At 39.7% G+C, this 25,158-nt stretch overlaps 1 long non-coding RNA gene and 1 pseudogene across 2 annotated transcripts in view; both read right to left on the bottom strand.

Annotated features, from left to right (window-relative positions):
• Positions 1-1,645: 1,645 nt before the first annotated feature.
• On the bottom strand, positions 1,646-12,532 carry LOC148728260 (uncharacterized; annotated as a pseudogene). The gene is made up of 7 exons (XR_015988651.1): positions 12,277-12,532; positions 11,624-11,853; positions 7,390-7,612; positions 7,009-7,071; positions 5,213-5,322; positions 4,136-4,200; positions 1,646-3,776 (listed from the first exon to the last, which is right to left on the bottom strand). The product of XR_015988651.1 is annotated as an uncharacterized LOC148728260 (transcript).
• A 916-nt stretch (positions 12,533-13,448) lies between these two features.
• Positions 13,449-25,158, bottom strand: part of LOC148728256 (uncharacterized) — a 39,833-nt gene continuing 28,123 nt past the window's right edge. The window contains exon 2 of the long non-coding RNA XR_015988560.1: positions 13,449-13,869. This is a non-coding gene — a long non-coding RNA (uncharacterized LOC148728256). The remainder of the gene's footprint in view (positions 13,870-25,158) is intronic.

Genomic DNA, 25,158 nt, shown 5'->3' with positions numbered 1-25,158 from the left:
CCATAAGAGCAATTTTGTATCCAAGTGCCAAGAGTAATCCAGGATTGCTTTGGTTTTACTTTCCTTGAATTTTGATTGGTCTAGAAAACTCGTACTACTCTCTTATCCAACCAGATGCATAATCGAAACCAAACATGACTTGGTCGCCCTGCGTTTTTTCCCGCGCCCTGAGCAATATGCTTGGTTCTAGTTTGAGTTCTCATTGGTTCCTAGGGGTATAAACGTGTTTTCCTTTCGTTTGATTTTTCTTTGTGATTAATTTAGTTTTGGTTTTACGAAACTCAGTCGAAAAGCTCTCAACAAAACTATGCTGTCGTTACCATCAGAACGGCGGTAACAATAATGTTATCATCATGAAATAACTAACCAAAGTGTGCATATTGTGTCCGTAAATCAGTAAAATTTAAAAGTTAATCTTTATCATTTTTTGCGACTGAATCTTTATCCTTTCTTTTTATTCTCTCAATATTCCCACAAGTGCACACTGCCTTGAAAAAGTTTTGGAGTACGGCTGCGCGAGAAGTTGTTAGCGCGTGTCATTTTACCAGTAGTACAAGACAATTAACAAATGGCAAACACCACAGCGTACACTATTGAGTTATGGATGCACGCGGGAGGTTGCTAAGCACGAAAGAAGCGTAAGAGTCGCTCGAGGCGATAGCTTATTATTTTTTATTCCAAGAAAAATTTTGTCTTTTTCCCTCACCGCACTTTTGTAGGTCTGAAGGACCTGGCGACTCACATTCCTAGCAGTTTCGCCTTCATCGGGGGGCTTCTTGAAACCGAGCTTCGCCAGAATTTGTCCCTGGACAGTTATCAACCTTTTTTCTCGCTCCAATTTGCTGTTGCATAACTTATATCCACTTATGGAAGGAACTTCAGCAACATTTATCCATATAGTGAACCAAATACAGGTCGAAAATATCCCGAACATTTGAAATAACACCGACATTTCTTTCTAATAAGATTGCGCCCAGAGTTGAATTAATGATGAATACAGTGCTAAGTGACTGTACGTGTAAAACACAAGTTAGATCTATCCAAATGGCAGCCTCCATTGATAATTAAAGCTTGAATTGAGGGAACAAAACAATACTAATGGGTCTCAGGCGGTAATTGGAGCCAGGGATGGCAAAAATATTAATCAGTGTTAAAAGGGATTACAGTATTCAAACTTAGAGGACTCTCTCTGAAGGAGAGTTTGTCTGCATAGAGCGGCTGAAATGGTCCGAAAATGTTTACATATTGTTGAAGAGATAAAAACGTCAGGCATAGTTGTTATCATGTTCGTTTAATGTTGTTAAGAGGGAGTATATATCCAACAAGAAAGCGCCGCTACTCAAAGAATAGAGCTCTTCAACGGTACAAAACGTGAAACTTGGTCAAAGAGCTCGAGTGAGTTGTGCCGCACAAAAAGAAGGCAGAAGGTTCAGACTTCATCATCTTACATTTTTCTATGCAAGTTGTCTTGTTCGTGGTTACATACACAGTTTTTCCATATAAAATAAAAAGTAAAAACTCGGTGTTTCATAACAAAAGCTCGGTATTACCCGGATAGAATAAGGCTCAATGAGATGAAAACAATACCACTCGATCTCATGCTAATGGCGTCTCCCTAGGGATTCAATGGACTAATGATTGCCTCTTAGTCGTAATGGTCTTTCTTTATTCACAGGATAAAATATTACATCACTTATGCTGCAAAGTAAAACGTTAAAAAGTAGCAGAAAGGTGAAAAAATAATAAAACTGCAAACAGTTATAAACCTACAACGCTACCTTACATTTGAAAATTAGACGATTTGTAAAAGAACCTTTAAAACAGTCTGTATTAACTTTGGAACAATGACTTGATTTGTTTCTAAATTACATTTCTTCACCTACTTGTCGGGGATTAAATTTCTTAGAGGATGGAAATCTAACTCTTGCCACTTTTTGAGAGTCTTAGTGGAGGATGACATTTACGGCTAATGATTCAGATTTTGGCCATTTCACGGCTAATGGTTAATTTCTTTTCGTTGCGATTAATTATAAGACAAATTTTTATAACTAACTTTTCCTATGACCAACGGTTAAACTTATCAGCCTTAAGCCTAACCGTTTTACGGCTGACGGTTGGCTCCATTGAGACCCTCGGCCAACGGTAGGCCTTACTGGGACCCTCAGCGAACGGTTGCCCTCATTGGGACCCTCGGCCAACGGTTGGCCCCATTGAGATCCTCGCAAACGGTTGGCCCCATGGAGACCCTCGGCTAACGGTTGGCCCCATCGAGACCCTCGGCTAACGGTTGGCCCCACTGAGACCCTCGCAAATGGTTGGCCCCATGGAGACCCTCAGCTAACGGTTGGCCCCATTGAGACCCTCGGCCAACGGTTGGCCCCATTGAGACCCTCGGCCAACGGTTGACCCCATTGAGACCCTCGCAAACGGTTGGCCCCATTGAGACCCTCGGCCAACGGTTGGCCCCATTGAGACCCTCGCAAACGGTTGGCCCCATTGAGACCCTCGGCCAACGGTTGGCCCCATTGAGACCCTCGCAAACGGTTGGCCCCATGAAGACCCTCGGCTAACGGTTGGCCCCATTGAGACCCTCGCAAACGGTTGGCCCCATGAAGACCCTCGGCTAACGGTTGGCCCCATTGAGACCCTCGCAAACGGTTGGCCCCATGACGACCCTCGGCTAACGGTTGACGCCATCGAGACCCTCGCAAACGGTTGGCCCCATTGAGACCCTCGCAAACGGTTGGCCCCATGAAGACCCTCGGCTAACGGTTGACCTCATTGAGACCCTCGCAAACGGTTGGCCCCATTGAGACCCTCGCAAACGGTTGGCCCCATTGAGACCCTCGGCTAACAGTTGGCCCATGGAGACCCTCGGCGCGGCTAACGGTTGGTCCCATCGAGACGTAGGTTTTTGTCCTGTTTTTCTAGGAGTTCATTCTCGTCTGTGTTGTAACATGAGCCAAGAGATTATTAGTTTATAATCTCTTGCATAAGCTACGTAAACGATTCATGTCTGTAAATAAAGCAAGGCCAGTAAATTAAAAACGTAAAGGCCACAAGCTTCACTTGCGGACTGCCTGATCAACCTCGTTTCCATGGCCTCTTCCACGCACAAGCGATGGGAAAGGCCATGGGAACGAGGTTGCTGGCTGATCAGTTCAGTTGAGCGTACGAGGTCACTATTGCCGACATATTTGCAGCGTGCAGCTACATATTACATTCAGCACCGGTGCACTTTATGCTATTCTCTAAAGGACCGGTCATTATTTTACCCTGAGGGAGGGGGAGAGTCGGGGGATGTCGAGGGCATCGCCTGGTTTTCAGTAGGAACGGAGGGAGTATCAGTCGTCGCTGACAGAGTTAAAGGTGGGGGCTCTAGAAAGTTGACTGCCAACGAGCAGGGATCTTTGGAATACTATAGAGCTATAAGGAAGGATCAGGTAAATCTTATTGTGACATGAATCAAATCTACCGACTCTTCCCCCAGGATATAGATAATGACCTGCTCCTAGATTATCCTTATTCAATCTCTCCTATCTTCTTTATCCATTATGTGAACTGCGCCCGCAACAGTTTTCTTTCCAACGTGGTGCTCGATCCATGCAATAGTGCCTTGCCTTGTTTATCGAGAAGCACAGGACTCTACCACAGTTACTTTCTTGTCACCCACTGTCTCCTCTCTGGTGGACTCTGGGTAACATCCTTTTTGCCTCATCTTGGTGCGGATTGCACATTGCCTCGTTCTCGATCCTGATTCGTCTGGGTTATTTATCCTGTGAAATGCAATGATTCAGCGGCCAGACAATTAAAACTTAGAGCAGCAAATTTCTGCAGCAACATTCTACTTCAGAGGAGTACGTAAGTTGTTCATTCGCAAAACATGTTTTCCTTTTTGTTACTAAACCGTCTTTGTCCCTTTGGAGTCCGGATGATTTTGGCGGGTCACATGGCTTTCAGGGGGAAACGGAGGTAAGATCAAAGGGGGCGGGGAGGTGAGGGGGAGTTGGTTATCAAAATAGTACAGAGCCTAATGGGCGAACGGCGATACACTCCTTAACATCTTTTCTGCTCAGCAACCTTCTAATGCTTTATAGATAACTGGATTTAATCTCCTTTTTGCGACGTTACTTACCAGAACAGACATTCACCCTTCGCATGTCCGGAACAACTTCCGGCGCAGCGTCCAACATCTATGATCTAAAAAAAAATGATAAGATAAAAATAGAAGGCGTTTACCTTCAACATTATTTATCTTGTTGAAAAAGCGACGGTCTCTTCAACCAATATGCACTGACGAATATTTATTGTCAGTAGAAACCGGATCACGGTTCTTTGATTTTAGCCTTTCGGATTGGCTGAACAGAGCCACGTTATGAGCTTGTAACCTCTTGAAATCTAGCTCCGAGCTCTTAACCTAGCTCCGACAACCATGGTCATTGAATTCGTCAGTGAAGTGAGAAAAAAAAATTCTGTGAGTGAGTTTTGAAGCAATCCCACCATATTTGGTATAAAAATAGTTCAAGGTATTCTACGGAAAATGCATAACATGATTTGTTTACATGTTTCTTTTTTTCCCGGTCGTTCTTAGATCAAATAAAGTCTAGTTGGTAGTGTTGTTTTTAGTGCGCGTTTTTACTACCAAATTTTTTCTACTCGGGCTTGCCCAATATGAGATTATTATAACGTGCTCGTACCTACGCGCTTCCTGGGCCATTTATGATATCTTTGCGTACGTATTCGGCGCGCCCTCGTTGAATAATAACTAGGGACCTTAAGCAGTCAGGACGGCAACACCAGAGAAGACGTCGATTAAAAAACGAATTTCTATTTTTAGTATGAATTTCGAAAAATGGCTGCATGTTTTTTTCGTCTCTTACGGTGCCACACCCCAACTTCAGCATAACGTATGCAAGCAGCGTTGAGTTCCAAATGGAAATTCAAAAAAGTTTCTGTCGCGGTTTCCGTTCGCAGATAACGCAAATTTTGGGGATTTTACGTTGTTGTTTTGCAGAGAACGGCTACGAAATATACAAAATTTTAAAACGCACGTGCTGGCTATTGTTCTGCCCATTTGATCTTTTATTTTACCTCGTCCTTCGTTGCCTTCCCCTTCGTGGTTTGCTAAAGGTCCTTACGAAGTGCTTGCGAAAGTTCGCTCACGTGTGATGGTTTCCTGTCGGGTGAGAAAAGTAGTATATCTATGTCTTACCTTTGTCATGCTTGTATTGTTAAGTTGGATTTGAACAGCCCCATTATGTGAGACTCTGTAGCATTTTCTTTCACAGCCTCATGATTGAATCACCTCCACGCATCTGGCCCCTGAACATAAAACATTCGGCCTGTTAGCTATAGCTTTACTCATCACATTGCAATAGCTGAATGACTAGGTGAACTGGAAAATTTTTCTCTCTAGCGAAGTTTGAAATAAATGTATCATTAGTCAAAGCCTGTTTAGGGACTGGCCGCTGTCTATCACGGGGGGGAGGGGCCTGGTCTATCACGGGGGGAGGGGGCTAGGATTTTGGTCGTGTCCCGATAAGATTTTCCTGATCTTCCCATAAGGCTCGATAATACTCACATGATCCACCCTCCTTCCCTCATTGGCAGTTAATTACCGTAAATCCTCTAATAAGGCCCCCCCCCCCCCGCGGGCTTATTTATTTCAGGTACTTTGGGGGTGGCTTATTAGAGGAGGGGACTTAAGGTTACCGTGCACTTTCAGGGGTGTCTCGCGTGCAAACGATGTAGCGCGTCCGGTTTAAACTGTAGATATCTAAACCCCTATATCAAATTAAAGCTAATAGGACTGGCTATCAGACTACACCAATGAATTGTCGAATTTTTCACGACTTCTAAATGCGAGCGTCCGAATCACCTTTTAAGAGTTACAAGTCAAAGGGAATTTGTTCGATTGCTCTCAAATTTTGACAGTGGCTAGTTTTACAAATAAGCAACAAAAACGTGTCTCCAAATTTTTTATTTCGAAATACTTTGTTTTCAAGAGCGATTTTTTCACGATCACTCCGCATTTTTTTAATCCTATTTCAAAAATGTTCTGTAATTTTTCACTGAAATTGAATATGGCAAATCGCAGACACGTTTTTTTTTTAGCGCTTTGGCCTCGGAAACGGAGGAATACATTAAATAAGCGAGAAACAAAATTCGCTTTAACATGTAACGTTCTGAAGGTGATTCGGGCGCTCGCATTTAGAAGTCGTGAAAAATTCGACAATTAATTGTTTTTCAAAATTTTTGGTACAGTCTGATAGCCAGCCCCATAAGCTTTAATTTGATATGGGGTTTAGCTATCTACAGTTTAAGCCGGACGCGCTACATCGCTTGCACGCGAGACACCCCTGAAGGTGCACGGTAACCTTAACAGAGGGGAAGGGCTTAATAGAGAGAGGGGGGGTTATTGATAAAGACAATAAAGGACTCAATTTTATTTTCTAACTCTCACAATGGACCTTGTTTAGCCATATTATATCTCTAGCAACGCTCTGTAATTTCCGTATACCGTATCCTATTGATGCCAACATGATAACATCAATCAATCAATCAATCACCATAATCAATTTTAAATGACAAACTAAAATTATAGTACTTGAATAAATTTATCGCACTTACTGACACGGAGTTTCATTTTGAATTTTTTTTTGAGGGGGAGGGGTACGGGGTTTAATAGAAGGGGGGGCTTGATAACCTTCTTCCTCTAAAGAGGGGGGCTTATTAGAAGGGGGTGCGGGTGGCTTATTAGGGGGGAGCTCAATAAAGGATTTACGGTCGCAGTCAATTTGCTATAGTTCCCCCTTCGTACTCTGCTAGCGACGACTGATCCATCTTCCGTTCCCCCTGAAAACCATGTGATCCCCTTCAAAATCTTCCGTCCCGTCCACCCTCCATCTCAAGCGATAAATAATGAATGGTCTTTCAGAAATTATCAAGTTTGAGATAATTTGATAATGTTTTTTTTAGTTGTCTGTTCATGATACTGTTGCTTCTTACCGTTCGGACCCATAACTGTGACGGTTTTCGTAGAGGTTGATCTGCACTTGATGTCACGAGCGCCTGAAAAAGCGACAGAAAATAAAGTGAATTGAAGGCAATTCTATCAAACAATTCAGAAGGCCAGGTTAACTCTATATAGGGCCTTTGTCATATGTCATGACCAATCACGACCTGGCAGATTCCAAAAAGTAGTAAAAATATGACCATACAGAAATTGTCTTTACGAGTGCAAAATATTCGAACATGGATGACGCCATTTTGAAAAAAAAGCTCAGTAACCTGGCTGCACACACGACACCATTCGTACATGCACCTGAACCTATCCCATGATAAGTATTTAGAATTATGCAAGCTTTGAACGCCGAAATAAACACTTACTGTGTGAGAGGCACTTTCCAACACACTGACCCACATCTACTCTCGTCTCAAATTTAGTTCCTCTGAAAAACACTTGCACAGAGCGCATGAGCTGACATTTCTTTTCTTGTGACAGACAGGTGCAGCTGAGCGCGCTTGTGACGTCACTAACACCGCTCAAGGTCCTGATAGTTTTTACTTCGGCCAGGGAGGCAGTGCAGAAATCGGTACCAGGACAAAGTTTCTGAAAGATGTTTAGGTATGCGGACGCGTAAGTACGTCTAATACAAATCACCCACTTGCTATGGAAAATGGCGAAAATTCCGTTTACTTCGGACATTACGCTTCTTTATATAAGATCGGCTTACTCTCGTAAGAACGGTTTTTAAGCTAAAATACAACATGTTTCAAATATAAAGAAGTAGAAATGACTTTACTGTTCATTAACTACCTATCTGCCTTCTTGTGGCTTCGCACACAAAGGAATTTCAAACTTGTTCCGTTAAAAAATTCTTGAAGGTGAACTGCATTTTTCGCCCTTTTTAGCCACTTGTATGTTATTGTGGCGCAGAAGCTTTTTTGCGCCGCTTCTCGTGCGTGCCTTATTTTGTCGGAACTGAAATCTCGCACATCAGTCAATCACAGTTTCGAATCACGCCTACAATTTGTCTAAACCCACAAACGCGGGACAGTGGAACCTCGATTTAACGAACATCTATATAAAGAAGTCCTCGGTATAACGGACGATACTTTAGTTTCAGCCCGGCTAGAGTTACATACATACATACATACATACATATACTTTATTTAATCTCGAATTTGGAGTAGCTAAAGAATAAGCTAGTATCTTCGAGTTACAAGTGTAATTCTAAATACTACTAAAATGTAAAATGTAAAATGTAAAATTGTAACATTCTAAAATTTAACTATGAGAAAGAGTCATACTGTAGAATCTTGCGCTTGAACTCAGAAAGGTCAGACGTTCTAAAAGAGTCCGGAAGAGAGTTCCATAGTTTTGAAGCCATATATGAAAAGGAGTGAAGACCATAAGTAGTAGTTTTTGTGGACGGTAGAGACAAAATATAATTTCCGCGTAGATTATAGGATACAGACCGGAAACTAAACATATTCTTTAGATAGCCTGGATAGCAGTTAAAAAACAAGCTCTTGTACAATATAATTAAGAAAGTCTGAAGGCGTCTTTTATACAGAGATTTGGAGTTAACTTTGTTAAGTAGAGAGTCATAGGGAGAATTATAATCCTGCAAGATAACTCTAAGAATTCGCTTGTTTAAAGTATCTATCTTCTCAGTACTACGCGCACCACAAAAGTGCCATACAGACGAACAATAGTTAAAATGTGGCATAATAAAAGCCTTATACAATCTTAGTAGAGTATCTTTAGAGATAAGTTTACGAAATCTTAGCATTACATTGAACTGGCCATTTATCTTCTTACAAATAGTTGATATATAATTATCAAAACGCAACCTATTGTCAATATTTATTCCAAATATATCCAAAGAATCTTTTAATGGAAAAGAGAAGGAGTGGCCTGTTTTTCCCAAGACTATAGCCTGGTGTTTTGTCTCATTTACAATCATTCCATTGCTGCGATACCGCTTATTTGCAACTCTCACTTCCCGACAAATACAGTTCTCTAGAGCTACTGGGTCGACATCAGAAGAGTATAACTGATGATCGTCCGCATATGCGTGAAATTTACCTTGCGTAACCGAGTAAAACAAGTCGTTGATGAATATATTAAAAAACACAGGCCCCAAAACACTTCCTTGCGGAACTCCTCTTTTAACATCTTTCCAACTGGAAAAGGTGTCCCCAATCTTGACTCTCTGCTGTCTCCCCGAAAAATAATCCTTGAAGAGTGCTAAACTTCTCTCTCCCACACCATAAGCTTTGAGTTTTGCTAAAAGTAGATTGTGTTGAATAACATCGAAAGCCTTAGAAAGATCCATTGAGACTACCGCAACTAATTCCCCTTTATCGAGCATAGCCCTCCAGTCCTCAATCAACTTTAGCAGCGCCGTCTCGCAACTGTAGAACCTTCTGTAAGAGCTGATGGAATCCGACAGAATCGCTTGATAAAAGTCTCCCAGCTGTGCTATTAGCAGCTTCTCATATACATTGTTGAGTACAGGTAGGACTGTGACAGGCCTATAGTTTTCTTTTTTAAATTCATCACCCTTCTTAAACAGCGGTGTCACCTGCCCCATTTTCCATACACTCGCGTAGCAACCTTGAGTAATTGAGGCATTAAACATATGAGCAATGGGCTCAGCTATCACAGCTGCCGATGCTTTGATTAGTCGCGGCGGTATCATGTCGTGACCACTCGACTTGGTCACATTGACTTCTTTAAGCAATTTTTCAACCTGCACACAGTTGGTACAGTGAAAATCAAAAGAAAGTGGCGTATTGATGTCCCTATAATGTTCATGAATGGCCAAAATACTAGGATGATTTTCGAAGTCCTGTCCATAGTCACTGTCATTTATCCGTGCAACACTGTTAGCGACTTGAGTAAAGTGATTATTAAAAAGCTCTGCAACAGCATTCTTCTCAGTGATGACAACATTATTTTCTTCAAGGATAATATCATTAGCCTACTTTGTTTTACCATGTAGGAATGGGCGGTACGCATTGCAGAACTCACGCGGGTTCTCAGACGATGCTGACTTTTTCAAAAAGTGTTCTTTTATCGCTTTCCTTCGTAGTGACGTGCATTTATTGCGATGAATTTTATACTGTTCGTAATTTGTGTCCGTGCGATCTTTGGTAAATTTCCGCCATAATTTATTTCGATGTCTAATAGCCTTACGCCATTGTTCATTCATATGAACTTGATTGCCCCTGACAATGGTCTGTTTAAGAGGGGCATGCTCCTCCAATATGTCATTGTACAGTTATTCAAAGGCGAAAAGTTTGTCATTTACATCATCAAATAGATTCATTATGGTAAAAGGTGCTATACGTAAATCCTGCACAAATTTCTCTTGGTTGAAATTTTTTAGGCTTCGAAAACATATTTTTCTTGAACGCGATCTGGGCGCAACAGACCGCAAGACAGTAAAAACCAGCGAATGATCACTGATTTGAGTATCCACCACACCGGATGTCAAAGTCTTTGTCTTGTTATTAGTCAGGATGAGATCGAATAGTGTCTCAGTTGTTTTGGTCTTACGAGTGGCTTTGGTAATTAAGCAATTAAGATCAAAAATATCCAACAAGTCTAAGAAGCTTCTACCATCTTTTGGAGGTTTGTCTGGATCCAATAAATCCGCTTTGAAATCCCCGGCATAAAACACAGTATCTGAAAGCATCGCCACTGCTTCAAAGAGTGATGAGAGCTCATTAATCCATCGAGATTTCAGTACAGATGGAGGTCTGTAAACACCCACAACTGTTATCCAGCCCTTTCCTAGTTTGATTTTGAGAACCATAAACTCTGTTTTAAAGGTGGAAAAATTTTCAAGCGACATTCCTTCGAGCTGTCTCACTGTCATAAAGTAAACATCACTTCTAACATAAATCATTAATCCTCTGCCGCCAGCCTGTCTATCCTTGCGACATAAGCGATAGCCATCAATATGAAATTGACTGTCCGGGAAACTTGCATCAGTTTTGGTTTCAGAAATAACAAGAACGTCGAATCTTCCAGAGAGTAGCCAAGTTTTTATTTCATAGAATTTGAAACCACCAACACTGTTTACATTAATATGGCCGATCTTGAAGTTTCCGCGGTGCTTTCGAGCAATGTTATCAAACTCTGTCCAAACTAATATTACTGTATCGTTTTCCTCTGAGGTTGACTCGGCGTTAGAAACGCCGCTAGAATTTACAGTGAAATTTATGCCACAGAACCTCGATACAACGAACCAATTCGTCCCCAGTCCCTCGGCACTTCGTTAAATCGAGGTTCCACTGTTAGGCCTGAGTGATTGGACATAATATCGCAAAGGTCAAATGCTTAGCATTACGCTCCTCACCACTCCGAACTATTTGGCTCTCCTTTCACTTCCTGGTTTGTTAAACCCCACTTCATATTGCGCTTTGGATGTGTAACGAGTTTAAGAGCCTCTCTACTTCCTACTTCTATAAGGATATTGAGTAAGTGGTTTATAGAGCGATTCCTCGCGAGTTTTAGCTATTTTTAATGCACGTTAAGTTTACCCCTTAGTTCTCTTTAGTTAAAACTCGTTAATCGTAACTTGAAATGAAATGAAATGAAACACACCTTATCTTCCTCTAATTCCCCAACATCCCTTGTGGTGTCTACAAGACTTGTTTGACAACCGACAACGTTGACTTTGTGTCCAATTCCTGTAACGAAATGATACGGGTTCACTGCCTTGGGTATTTGTTGTTGAAAACAGCAAACATCACGCACTGGCAGCAAGCCTCTTATCGTCAAGTGTTTTGATTCCGTGTAACTTGACGTTCTTATACTGCTTATGTTTATCTTTTCTTGTGTTGAGAGGTTGACGATTCGTGCACTTATTGTAGGCTGGTATTGGAACTCTTAGAGGTCCTTGAGGGAACACACAAATTTTTGTTTTTCCTGTCATCCGTCATTCAACAACTTGGCTCAAAATATAACTCTCATTTTAAGCTGTATCGAAACAAAAACGCTTTCGACGCGCTTTCCTAACGTTGATCAGGATGCATGTTTGCTACATACGAATTCTTTCCCTGAAATGGCCTTCGCCTTAACGACCTATCAGTAATAAAATTTTTTTTTCGCAACCCCATGTGGTTACCCATATCGCACTTAAAATGTGTGTTCAAGACTTTTAAATGCATCCGCGAGTTGTCTTATTAGGCTGAGATGTGGGAATCTTCCCTCCTCCATTCCCCTGCTGAATCAACAAAACACTTCGATCAATATACTGTGATCAGCAATTTCAACTGCTCGTGAAAAACAGCCAATGTCAAGTGTTGGGACACGTGGCGTGTTTTCGGCGTAATGTTTTTTACTTCGGCTCCGATTCTTAATTCTTAATGAAGAATTGACATGATCTACGATAGGGGTCAATAACAGGTTTAGCAATGCACATTCCACATAGCTATACCCTGTCTTTTTCAAAACAACTGCGTGGAACTTCCACGCAGTTGTTTGAGGTATAATATCAATCTGCACGGTCATTCTTAGATTTGAAAATCGTCGACCAACATAACTGATTCTTCGACATTCGCAAGAAGTGAAAGCTATAGATATAACTTGAATATATCAACATAGTTGAAATGGTAAATTGGCCACCGTTACGATATCATTATAAAAGCTGACGTTTCGAGCGTTAGCCTTTCGTCGGAGCGAATAGAGGAATTGTGGGTTGTGTGTGCTTTTAAAGGCAGAAAATGGAGCTACGTTATTGGTGGGAACATGGCAACGAGAAAAACACGAATAAATCAGTGGAATGAAAAGCGTTCGTTGATACCTGTGGGATTTAGACTGCCGGTTTGAAAGATGAGCTTTTGTTCAAGAGTTTTACTGCTTTCCGAGCTACCTAAGTGTCAGGAAATACCGCAGATTGCCATTTGTTGCTTAGAGTGATTAGGTAAATTAAAATGTCTAGCGACTGGTTTCGACGTGTCCTTGTCATTCCTCTCCGCGTCGCGAAGGTGTTCTCGGAATCGGTCAGCTAGTCTTCTGCCTGTTTCGCCGATGTAAATCTTTTTGCAATAAGTGCAAGTTATGCAATAGATTACATTGGCGGAGGTGCATGTTAACCCCACCGACGCAGCCCCAAACAGTTTCTTTAGAACTATAAGCCTTTATTCAAAGCTATATATAGCTTGACCGGACACCGAAAGATGGACGCATGGTGATACGGAGATAAAATTTAAATTCACCTTTCTTTGTTTCTCCATTTGTCTCTATTCCCTATAATTTCATAATTTCTTCTATCCTTTATTTTCGTCTCAGCGCTAGAACAAAACACCCAAATAAGTTTTGCCTTCCTCTTCCGATTTGTAGTGATAAGTTCCGTTTGTCCCCAGGCTCGCGCACAAGTTTTTATGATCTGAATAGACTATAGCTGAGAGATTCAGAGAAAACAGACTGACAATTGAGATGAAATTTTATTTGAAAATAATGGGAATATTTTCTCTCGTTGAAATTGAGGAAAAAGTAAAACAAAACAGAACTGAAAAACAAACTGTATTGAATCAAGGCACTTAACGTTATAACTATGTTGTTAGTCTGTGGTAGAAAAAAAATTATATTGTTCAACACTTGCATTCAGTTTGAGCACAGTGAACCACAGTTTCTTCTCTCCTCACTAGTTTTTTCTTCGTTGTAAACTCGAGTTTTCCTTAACCACGAATATCATTCTAGGTAGAGGCAGAGTAACATTTACTAGAAGTGTGGTATACCTGTATGCACTGTGCCCGTAGTTTCCTTGTGACACATTCTCTTCACCATGTTCTGTTTCTGAAGCCAATGACCGATAGCGCTGTCGGGAAGTGAGTTCAAGGGTCCTTCTAAATACAAGAAAAAGAAATTAATTTTTCAAGTGTTTGTAATTTTCGCATTTGTTCGTTTAACAAATCCACAGAGGTTTAGCGTGGTCGTACTCTTATCGACAACGATATTCGTTATCACAGTGTTCAAAATGTTGCGCACTCACGAGGCGCAATATCAACGTCAAATTGAACGATTCTTTCAGTGCGTGACACGCTGACGCGAGCGCCGTTGTCTGTACTCTAATAGATAATGGCAAACTGGCCAATCAGATTGTGACATTACTGTCAATTGTAGTAAAAAACAATTGATTTAATAAACTCCTGTATTTGGCGAATTTTCGCCTGCATTTTACCTTCCTTGTTGAGCCATTTTGCGTCACGAGTTAAGCTTGAAACTAAATTCAAAATTTGATTCGATCTAAGCTCGACAGTTGCCTGCACAACGCTTGAAACACTTCAGTGCGGCAAGCTGACTTTTCGGCGCGAAGCGAGGTGCACAACAAATTAAAGGGCGACCTGGTGCCCGTTTCACCGTGGAAGTCCCGGTAACTAAGCGAGCCCGAAGCCATGTTTTGAAATCAAAATTTAAATGATAGGAGAGCAGGTTCTGGCACCCAAACCAGTCCAGTTTGTTTCTTTTGCTGGTAGTTTTATTTTATTATTTTCAAAATTTTTAATATCCAGCCATCTTAAATGAAAACAGAACAGCTTTACGGGCCCGTTACCGGGACTTTCGAAAAACAGTCCCATGGTTTCAAACTTATAAACGGCGTACATCTTTCGCGCCGAATTTAATTCATGAATTGTTTCCATGTATCTTGAACTGAAAAACGAATGGAGATTTTCAGTTGTTATTTCGCGTCTAAGTTGCACGATTTTACTCTAGCGCAGCCGGATCATATTGGACTTTTGATCCCAACCTCATGCAACTGTACGCTGTATGTAATAGGGACCTTACACAAACCAGGACAGCTACGGAAACGATAAACTGAAAAAACAAATAAGTTGTGTGCAAAATAGCAGCCTACACCGTGACGTGCATTTTTAAAACTTATTAAGTTTCCTAATCGTTCAGCCACAATACAAAATCGCTAGCTGTTGTGTAATCTGACAACGTGAACGGAACCCCAACAGCAACACGTATCCGGGCTTTCGAACTCAACGATACCGGCCTCTTTTCTAAAGAGAAGGTATAACGCTCTTTAGGACAGGAAAAACATCGAACTGCATGAGAAACCCTGGCGATAAATCCATGTTAAACAGGCATTGTTAAACATGTTAAATGGGCATTGTTAAACAGTTGATTTTGCCAGCGCCTTCGTGGACGTGCTCGCGTGCGGTCCCTAATCACGCTCCCGGGTCAAATTCGTTTGCATTCGGCATAGCAATACCTTGAGGTCTGAAATGGGGCCAAATTCAATCAATGACAATCAAAACAAGATATAATCAACAGTACGTAGGATGAGAATTTAACTTGACTTAGATCGCATCAACATTTGCAATTAAAAATAGTTCTTGTTTTGTTTCTTCTGTATAACTAGTTTTATTAAAAAACAAACAAATGATAATGAGGAAAAGGCTCTAATCTGATATAATAATATAAACAGCCGACCAAGGTAAAGGGTAAAGTATTTTTACTAAATATAGATTCTGATTAAAAAATTTCAAGTCGCATTTTCCTCGCTTAAGTACTGTTGGATTGGTTAAGGATATTCCTGCGCTTTGATTATAGACTCGAATATTCCGGAATGGAGTAAACACAAGTAGGACACCTTGTTCTAAAAGACTTAAACTCAGTATGTCGTATTACATCGAGATAAAAAGTGAATGTTTTGCCACTTCTTGTGGTCAGGTTGGATTCGAACGGTAATTGCATTACGGGGCCAAAGGTTTTTCTCGCAGAGCCTCGGGCGCATTTTTCACAGAGGCGCCAACCAGTTTAAGAGATGCAAAAAGGCCTTACTTTAAAGAAGCTGTCCCCCAGTGGCAAGAGAGATTTGCTAATTTAGAGTGGAATTAGCCCATATCATAAGAAGACCAGACTAAATCACTTCTTATTTTGGCAAAAACAAGTGATTTACAAAGCTTTCAGTGGTTTTAAGTGTCACCAAGTTGATCGCATTTTCGAATTATTTGTGTCTATTCATCTTGTTTCGTGTCCTCTTGTTAATTCGCAAAGCGCTGAATATTCTGTCGATAAAGAACACCGTGCCCAGTGCACCCCGGCCAAACAAACGCTCGAAACGAAAGCAATGGCCAATTTACAATATCAACCCAGTTGATAAATCAAATTATCTTGACCCAAGTTTGCCCCCTTGCAGTCAAATCAATGTTTTATTACCTTCATTACTACGAATTTTAGACACGAAATAAAGGGGGCTTCAACCTCAAATATAGACAACTCTTTTCCTACCAAAATAGACAGTTTTATGCTAAAGCAATTAAGGCAAATCTGTCAATTTTTTAAGCTGCATGGTGCCGAGTGGGGCGCATTATTTTGTCCTTCATTAGCATGTGACCTTCTGTCTTTTCTGAGATACTATCAAAGCAGCAGATAAGCATCAGCGATTAAACTCGATGACTTTCTCAGCTACGTGAGTCAGAGGTGATTTGACGAAAGCGCCGCAAATCAAACTCATCACTTATCATACATTTTGAAACGTTAATTGAAGAGCAAGATTAGAAGAAACTTACCTTGGTTGGATCGAAGACTTCTCTGCTCAGTTTTTGCAAGCATGAGGAACACAAGACACAGGGCACAGAGAGCAAAGCAAAGAGCACGAGGCATTTCTGCTGTGTACGTTTGCCAACGTTTTCAAGCAGGAATAGTTTCGTTTATTGAATTCTGCCGTATTTATATACAATAAGGTTCCGCCTGTGCGCTATCAATTGTAACCTTTATTTCTAACCGGCACACGTTGTGACAATACTGTCTGGTTTAAAATGTTTTATAATAGCAATTTTATTGTAGTGTGTTTGTCCGATAGAGCTTAAACAATAAAATAGCTAGTGGGCATTCTTTCATCTTCCATTGAAATGATCAGAGCGACAGTCATTATAACAAACAGTTCTTTTTTTTATTGTTTCAATCTCGGGTTTTTGGCAATGTGACATGTCTGGACCCGCTTATGATTAAAAAATTCGATCTATGAATTTTTCTCTGATTTCTCTTTAACGTGATTAAGAACTAAATGCATTTTCCCTTTTTTTCATCCGTCGTTTAGCTTGTTGGGATTATAGTGTCTGGCAGTTAGCAGATATCGTTGTCTTAAATATGAAATCGAAACTATATGGTTAATTTTTTGTTATTTATTTATTTTTTATTTTTCATCGGTTTATCTTTATCTTTTTCGCGAAAGCTGATTTTATCAACTGTGAGCTCCTAACATATGCTTTTTCTTTCGTTAGACCATGTGTTTCAATACATATTTGCAGTTTGTTTTTATCTTCAACAGAACTTAGTACTGGATCCGAAGAGAGAGTGGTAGAGTCAAGAGAAAGACATCCGTGGCGAAAAAGACACATGTTGTAAAGTGTCCTGTTTATTGCCAAAATATTAATTTCGATAGGATGCTTGCTTGCCGCAATTGGTATGGAAGTAGGGATTTCTTTGGTTTGTAGACAGACAGCTCACAAACTCCCTGACGATAACCCGACTTACCTCCACTAGATCAATAACAATACGTCTGATATTACAACATTAGAACTTTGCACTTTTGTTTTTCACAGTGATTTTATTGACCTTCGCACTCTAAACAGCAAAAAACGTGTGTTTGCTCGAGCGAAAAACACAAAATGTATATTTGAAATAAAACAATGCACAACGAAAAGGGGCAAGGATAGCTGAAAACAGAGTTGTAAGGATAGATTCGAACTTCATCCAGCGATCCCGAAAAATTGATCCTTAACGCAGAGACAAAGCCCTCTCAAGTAACCATTCAATGCAATCTAACAGTACACTTGAAAAGAGAAGTGAAGAAATTGTGATATGTTATAGTATTTTTTGATCTGAATGATGCACGATCCTCGCAGTAGAGAGCGCTATTTATGCAATAGCGAAAATCAGACCTGAAAAAAATCAGGCCTGTACGGTCAGTGGTTCGAATCCCGTACAGGCCTGATTTTTTCAGGTCTGATTTTCGCTATTGCATAAATAGCGCTCTCTACTGCGAGGATCGTGCATCATTCGTATCTATAACCGCAGTTCAAAATATATGAACTTCATATATTCACCGTATCTGATTTATCATCACGGGTTTATTACGAATCAATTTAACGGCCTGCTCCAGTTGGCTTGTTAGCTCAATTGGTAGAGCGTTGCACTAGTATCGCAGAGGTCAGTGGTTCGAATCCCGTACAGGCCTGATTTTTTTCAGATCTGATTTTCGCTATTGCATACATAGCGCTCTCTACTGCGAGGATCGTGCATCATTCGTATCTATAACCGCAGTTCAAAATATATGAACTTCATATATTCACCGTATCTGATTTTTTGATCTGTTGACAAAAGATCAAACTTATTTTCCTAGCTCGGCAAGAAGTCGTTTTCATAACCATCCTGCCAGATAAACATTGCAAAAAAATTACTTGTGGATTTTGGTGCGCAGAAATCAAACAGTAATATTAGTTCAAGTAAGACAGTTAATTCAAATCTTGTGCTCTCTACGTGACAGCTTTTACCAGCCAGGTTAGATTTTGGCCAAAATTGCAAGACGGTGACAAATCACATTTTCTCTTTGTTCCCTTTTTGCCGCTATATTGCCCACTTATCAACAAAGTTGTTGTAAGTATTGTAAAATTCTAGACGACGAAGACTACCTTGCAAATACGTGGCAGGCTTAAACTTGAGAAATGAAACAAACCGAAGAACGGGTGTATCACTGAAATGTTGGCTCGCTCACCGCATGTACTTACACAGAAAAAATATCCCTTTTTTGAAAGCCACCAAAAGCCGCCTGACTTTGTTTGACTCGCCGCAAGAATAAGTGAAGGTATTATCGGGTTATCGCCTTCAAAGACATGACAATTTCGGTATTAACCGCAAGCGCACAGCTTCATTCAACCGGCGGAAAAAACCGGTCTACTTAAAAGGTTTTGCGTACGTCAGAAGAGGTAGGACAAAGCTATGTTAATTAGAAGGGACTTTGTTTACAACGACTCACATATGATAAACGTGTGAAATCAAAGATATTTCTTTCATCGAGTGTAAGAAACGATATTGGATTTGTCTGGTTAGCGCGGCACGGGATCAATATTTTCTGATAGGCGATCAGTTTCATTCTAACTTCCTCGATACACGTGGGTTGTCGTCTATTTTGGAGTGTATCTTATGCTATATCGTATCAAAGCTTGTTCCGTAGTGTGGTACAATTTTCGCAACCACTCTTTTTAATGTATCCGTTCTCATGAAAAAAATTCCAAAACTCAGTTTTAGAGAACCACCAAGTAGGTGAAATTTGCCGTAACTGCCAAGCGAACCTTGGAATCTTGGAATGTAGTGTTGATCAGGATGAAAATTTAAAAAGCTATTGACGACTGTCTAATGTCAGCCCATACTTCATTTGAAATACCTGTGGGATGTGGAAACAAAGAAATATTTAAATAGCGGAACAAGAAATTCATTGCTTTTAAGATACTAATGTTGACAAAATTCCACGTGTATGAGACATATAGACACGCAATGAAAACGGGCGATATTTCACAATCTGTGAAATTTTTTGTCCTTATTTGGTAGGCTGTTGCCAACAAAAGAAATACATGAAATGATATTCAATTGTAAGTACCTGGCCATATCTTTGCTCTCCAAAAACCTTATGGCAAGCTTTTTCCATTTAAGGTGTAAAGTAGGTGCCTAAAACCTAATTAGACTATGTAGGACCTTTTCATTTTTGTTCTATGGACGATAAGCTATAAAAGACGATCGCACTTCCAATCCGTGCTAATTCAGTATTAGAACTTACTTTGGAAAGAAATGTTCAAAGATCGAGTAAGCAAAAAAAAAAAAAAAAAAAATCAAAAGGGTAAAACTCTCTTATCGTGGATGCAGCCGAGGTTCTCAGACATTACTCGATGAGTGAGGGAATTCTCTCGAAAATAAACGCGCGCGAATATATTAGTGTTGGTGCAGATAGTAAAAAGTTCTAGATTAGTCAATTGCCTTACGTCAGTTTTACCAGACTTGTTCGCACTCCGGTAGTATCTATATTGTCGTTGAAATATCATGCAATAGGTGCGTAATGTTACATAACATCAGCCAGCTAGTGTTCCATGTATGAGAACCTTTAAGGATCATTTGCGTTCTCTGTTTTGTTCTCCCCAGATAGGTCACAACTCAATGTTGCTTTTAGATATATGGCTAACAAGAATAATCGTTTGTGAAAAGAGATTGAATAAAGCACTGTCTTTTGTGTATGGAGATAACGTTATGAAGTGAAGTAAAAAAAGTGGAAATTTCTAGCTCTAAAGTTTCTCTCTAACGCTTTCTTCGAGCCACAGGCAGCCCAAGCTCACCACCAGAAAAGCGGACGTGACTCTTACCGTGTTGCGCAAAGTTTTATATTTATAAAGGTTTGTATGGGATGTTATCGGTTTGCCTTAAAAGAGAGAAAAAATGTCTTGTTTTGAAATAAAATGGACTTACCTTATTGCCTTGTTGTTTTCTTTGTTGATTACCAGCGTCTCAGGCCATTTTGAAGCGTTTTCGACGAGTTAGCGCTATGGTGTCTTTTTTTTAGCGGTTGAACACCAAAATAACGCTAACTCGCCGAAACGCTTCAAAATGGCCTGAGACGCTGGTAATCAACAAAGAAAACAACAAGGCAATAAGGTAAGTCTATTTTATTTCAAAACAAGACATTTTTTTCTCTATTTTAAGGCAAACCGATAACATACAAACCTTTATAAATATAAAACGTTGCACAACACTGTAAGAGTCACGTCCGCTTTTCTAGCCGTGAGCTTGGGCTGCCTGTGTTCGAGCGAACCTAAGGGATGAAATGTAAGAACTGCATAAGACTCGTAGACTGCTCCTTCAAATAAACAAAACCTTTAAATAAACAAAACCTTTAAATAAACAAAACCTTTAAATAAACGAAAACAATTACAACAAAAGAAGGAATAGAGTTATAAATCGCGATTTTGAAACCCTTATCTTAAAACTCCTGAGCACAGTGTGACAAAATTTTTTAGAGACGCTTAATTAAAACAAAATGCCCAAATTATCGAGGTCTTTGAATGTGTCAGAAATGTTTTACGTTGACGAAATCATTTCAACTCGAACACTCAAGACCGTGCTTTGTGCGCATTTTAAAATTAAATATTTTTCAACCACTTGTTTTAAATATTGCAAGTATTCAATTCACTGAAATGTCTGCGAACTGCAATATCTCTTAACACTGGAAAATGGGTTTTTGACCTGACGCAGTGAATATCATTTAGGTAAACTAGCCGACAAATACGTAAAACCGTCACAAATAACCAGACGTCTTAAGGTTGTTCGCCGTTAAATATCAACCCAAAACGAAGGAACGAAAGGCAGCTTAGATCGAATTCAATCAAAATCAATTTTTTTCATTTTTAGGTTTTCTTCTCAGTACTTAATTAAATCAAAAACAATTTGAAAACTTTCGTTATTTTGGGGCTTTCGCGAAGTCCGTTATGTTTCGTGTATTTCCGTACAGTATCCTTAATAGAGCCCTCTTAAAACATGTCCTAAAGGCCTATATCTGTTCGAATCGGCCTAAATTTCTTACAGTTGTCTTTACTACTGTAGACCAAATTAGGCAACCGCAGGTTTTGCGTTCTAGCGTTTCGTATTTTTTCCGCGTTTCTTTGGTAACTGCAAATTTGTAGAGTTGACAAGTCTGAGGTGTCTAAATTCTTAGTAAGGCCTTCCGTGTCATCATCGCATTAGCTGTCAAAGAGACTTTCAGTGGCAACTGTACAATTCCGCACTAAAAAGAAAATGAAATCTTTTTCGAAGTAGTTGTTTAATTTAGTTGTTGTGTTTGAGTCGATACTGTTGGTTTTGGGAAACTTGGTGAAACGTCATTCAAGTCAGATATGACGTAGGTATCAAATTGGTTATTTTCCGTAGATTATTTTCGAACATGATCAAGCGAAAAATATATATATTGCTTGTTGTCTAATCTTTATATAAATTTTTCTTTACGTGTTTATTTGAAAAGTGCGTAACTTCCGAACGGAAAGGAAGTAAAACGACAAAGTTGCTGGAAGGGCTTAAATTAAAAATTGTGGTGGATTAAAAATGTTATGATATCATCAACCTAACGTAAGCCCGGCGAAATCCAAGAAAAAAACAAACGTTTTGTGATATCATTCCCGAGGCTATCATATCAATCACTCGAGAGGCCTGTAACATCACGATTTTGACATTTACTTCGGACAGTTTCGAGTACAATATTGTCCTCCATTGACGAAATTGAACAACTCCAATTAACAATATTTAAAAGTACACGTATGATAAAAGGCCTCGGTTTATTTTGGCGGGCCCTGCAATTTTTTACGTGCAATCATTTCCGAATTGGGCATCATTCACTCTCTTATCATTTACATCAGTGTAGAAGTGGCTTAGGCGGTGAATAAAGTTTCCATTACGTATATAAAGGGGCTCAAAACAGATTTCTAGATAAAACTCGTCTTTGAGAAGGAAGTGAAAGGGCGGGTTCGTGGGCCGAGGCCTGGAACACAAGTCTACGATAATCATTTGTACTCTTTCTGCACGCCCCAAAAAAGTCCTTTTACAATATACGTGATTCGTAAGCATAAGTTGGCAATAGCTAATCTCGGCTGACGCAAAAGTAGAACTTTAAGGTGAAAGTAACTTAAAGTCGATGTCAATACCTTGAGTTCCTGTAGATTTGGTTGATAAATTCATCTGAAGCACAAGGGAAAATCTTAATTTTGTTAGTTTTAATCCTAATTTGTGCACACCTTTTGATTTCGATTTTTTTTTTAGTTAGTACTTGACATTTTTCTTAGCTTGGTGGCTCGTTTAAATAATAAGCAACAACAATATTTTCAGTAATTGACGTCAATTAATCCTTTGAGGATTTAAGAGTAATTTAATTGCTATAATAAGTTAGTAGCACCGTCAGCAAAGTCTACTTTGACTTCTGAACTGGACTATAGGCCTGTTTTTTCTCCTTGAAAAATCGACAAACCCCAATCGCATTTCTTTGTTCTCTTTCAAAGCTTTTTTATTTTGTCATGGGATTTAGATTGTTCACAAAAGGGCTGATGTCCAAGAAATTTGAGTCTTTGAGAATTAAGTTGAATAATGATCCATGTGTCACACTTGAAAGATGATTGTGCTCTGTTATTGCTTAATATTCAACAATTAAAGTTGTTTCCTCGTGCCAGTATTTTGAGTCAGTTGTAACGACATGAAAAATTATACATGCTACGTTGCTTGTTCTTGCAAAACGTTTATTTGTGAAAATGTAAAGAACAGTGATTGTGACGATTTTAAAGCATCATTGGTCTGTGAATTGCAGTCTCTGGTTTTTCCTAACTTGCAACTTCACTTGTCCGCTACCTGAGTATTCAATGTGACCAAAAACATTCCACTCGGAACGTTGTAGCGTCATATTCAGTCACTGCTCTAGGAGCAATGCTAAATACTTATGATGTTTATAGCCACCCATTAGATTTTTTTCTGTACGTGTTAAATAAGTTCTTGTCGTATTGTTACACGAGTCCTGATGAATTACTGCTGCCGAGCACGCGACTGGGGAGATTAATCCGATTATCCAAGATAGGGACCTGAACAAAGACTACAAGTGTGAATACTTATTAATGCCTTTTACAAAACAAGCTGATTAATGGTTTTTTGCTTGTAAGCCAACAGTATGCTTTCAGCTCAGAGATTTGTATTTCTAATGACCTCTATGTGCTCTGTAACTCTATTCAGTAAGAAGTGTCAAAACTTAACTCTTGCAAGCTCGAGTTGCCGATTTTCCTAAGCTTTAATCTCCAGCATTTGTGAGCTTAAAATTTTTTAATGGCATAATTGCGACGTGCTACACTCAAAAATTCAACTGAAAATGCCAACTGAGGGGCAGTTTGGTTTAGGAGTTTGTTTACAACACGTTTTGAACAAATGTCTTGATCTGTTGCCGGCATTGTTTTAACGCTAATGTATGCCCCATTTGCAAACTATCCGAACGAACCCAAACCGCATTCATCTAAAATATTTCCTCAGGCTCTGCAGACCTTTGAATTTTATTTAAGTAGTATTGAGTTGTTAGAGAGCGTGTTTCCGGCTGTCACAAACAAGTTCAACAAATGGTTCGGACAATAGGTGTTAACCAAAGGCCCTTTGTTCTCTCAGCCACAGAGTCTCTAGCGAAGAAGGAAACGCGGAAAGGCTCCAACTTGGCGAAGAATTACGTGTAATACCTGTGAAAGTTTCAAAAATTCGTTTTGCTTCTCAGGCATTTTGTTGTTTTGTTACAGTCCTGAAAAACGGCAGTGGCGCCGTGGAAAATGTCATTTGAATTAATTTCCAAAGCGAGTCAGCAGACCTTTTTTCAGTTTCATTTCTTTAGAATGTCTGAAAGAAGACATGAAATTTTCTGCGGAGCAGTTTTAATTGCAAGGACACTCCGAAACTCTGGAATAAACTGGTAAATATTTCATTTCGTCATTTGAATTGAAAATTACCGGAAGCTTGACAAAAAAAAAAAAAAAAAAAGAGCTCAGCCAGACATAAATGTTCAATCTTGTAGCAATTATCGGCATTCTTCGGCGGTGAATTTCGATGCATTTTAATAGCACTGTTCCCACTGATCTAATGACAAGTTTATTCCCATCTAAGTGCATGTTGTGCAACTCAATGACATCATTTACGATCAAACAACTTTATCGATAAACCTATATAAAGGACACTCAAAATAATTCCGGCCAGATTTACTTTTAAAAATCAACGTAGCAAATATAAGATTGAAAAAAGCTGACCGCGGATCAACCCAAACATGTTTAGGCACCAGTATTAATGGCTCATGATGTAAAATTCTTGAATTGGTGCAGACAAAAAATTTCGTTTTCTTGCGATTCGTTCTCGAATAAATATTTGTGGGAAATTCAGTCGAATCCTAATAAAACGGTGACTTCATATGAGAATATTTCGGCATACGAATAACATGATTTTCAGGGTTTTAGCCGGTGAACAGCACTAGCACCGGACATACATGCTTTAGCAGTTAAACGAGAAGGCCCCTGATAATACCCAAGAACTACCGCTCAAACCACGGCTTACACGGAGCTGATTAGCTTTCTCAGAAAGGT

The sequence above is a fragment of the Stylophora pistillata genome, chromosome 6 (genome assembly GCF_964205215.1).
Source record: "Stylophora pistillata chromosome 6, jaStyPist1.2, whole genome shotgun sequence".
In the NCBI taxonomy this organism is placed as follows: Eukaryota; Metazoa; Cnidaria; class Anthozoa; order Scleractinia; family Pocilloporidae; genus Stylophora; species Stylophora pistillata.
The sequence above is the reverse complement of the archived record's forward strand: the minus strand, read 5'-3'. Positions and strand labels throughout refer to the sequence as shown.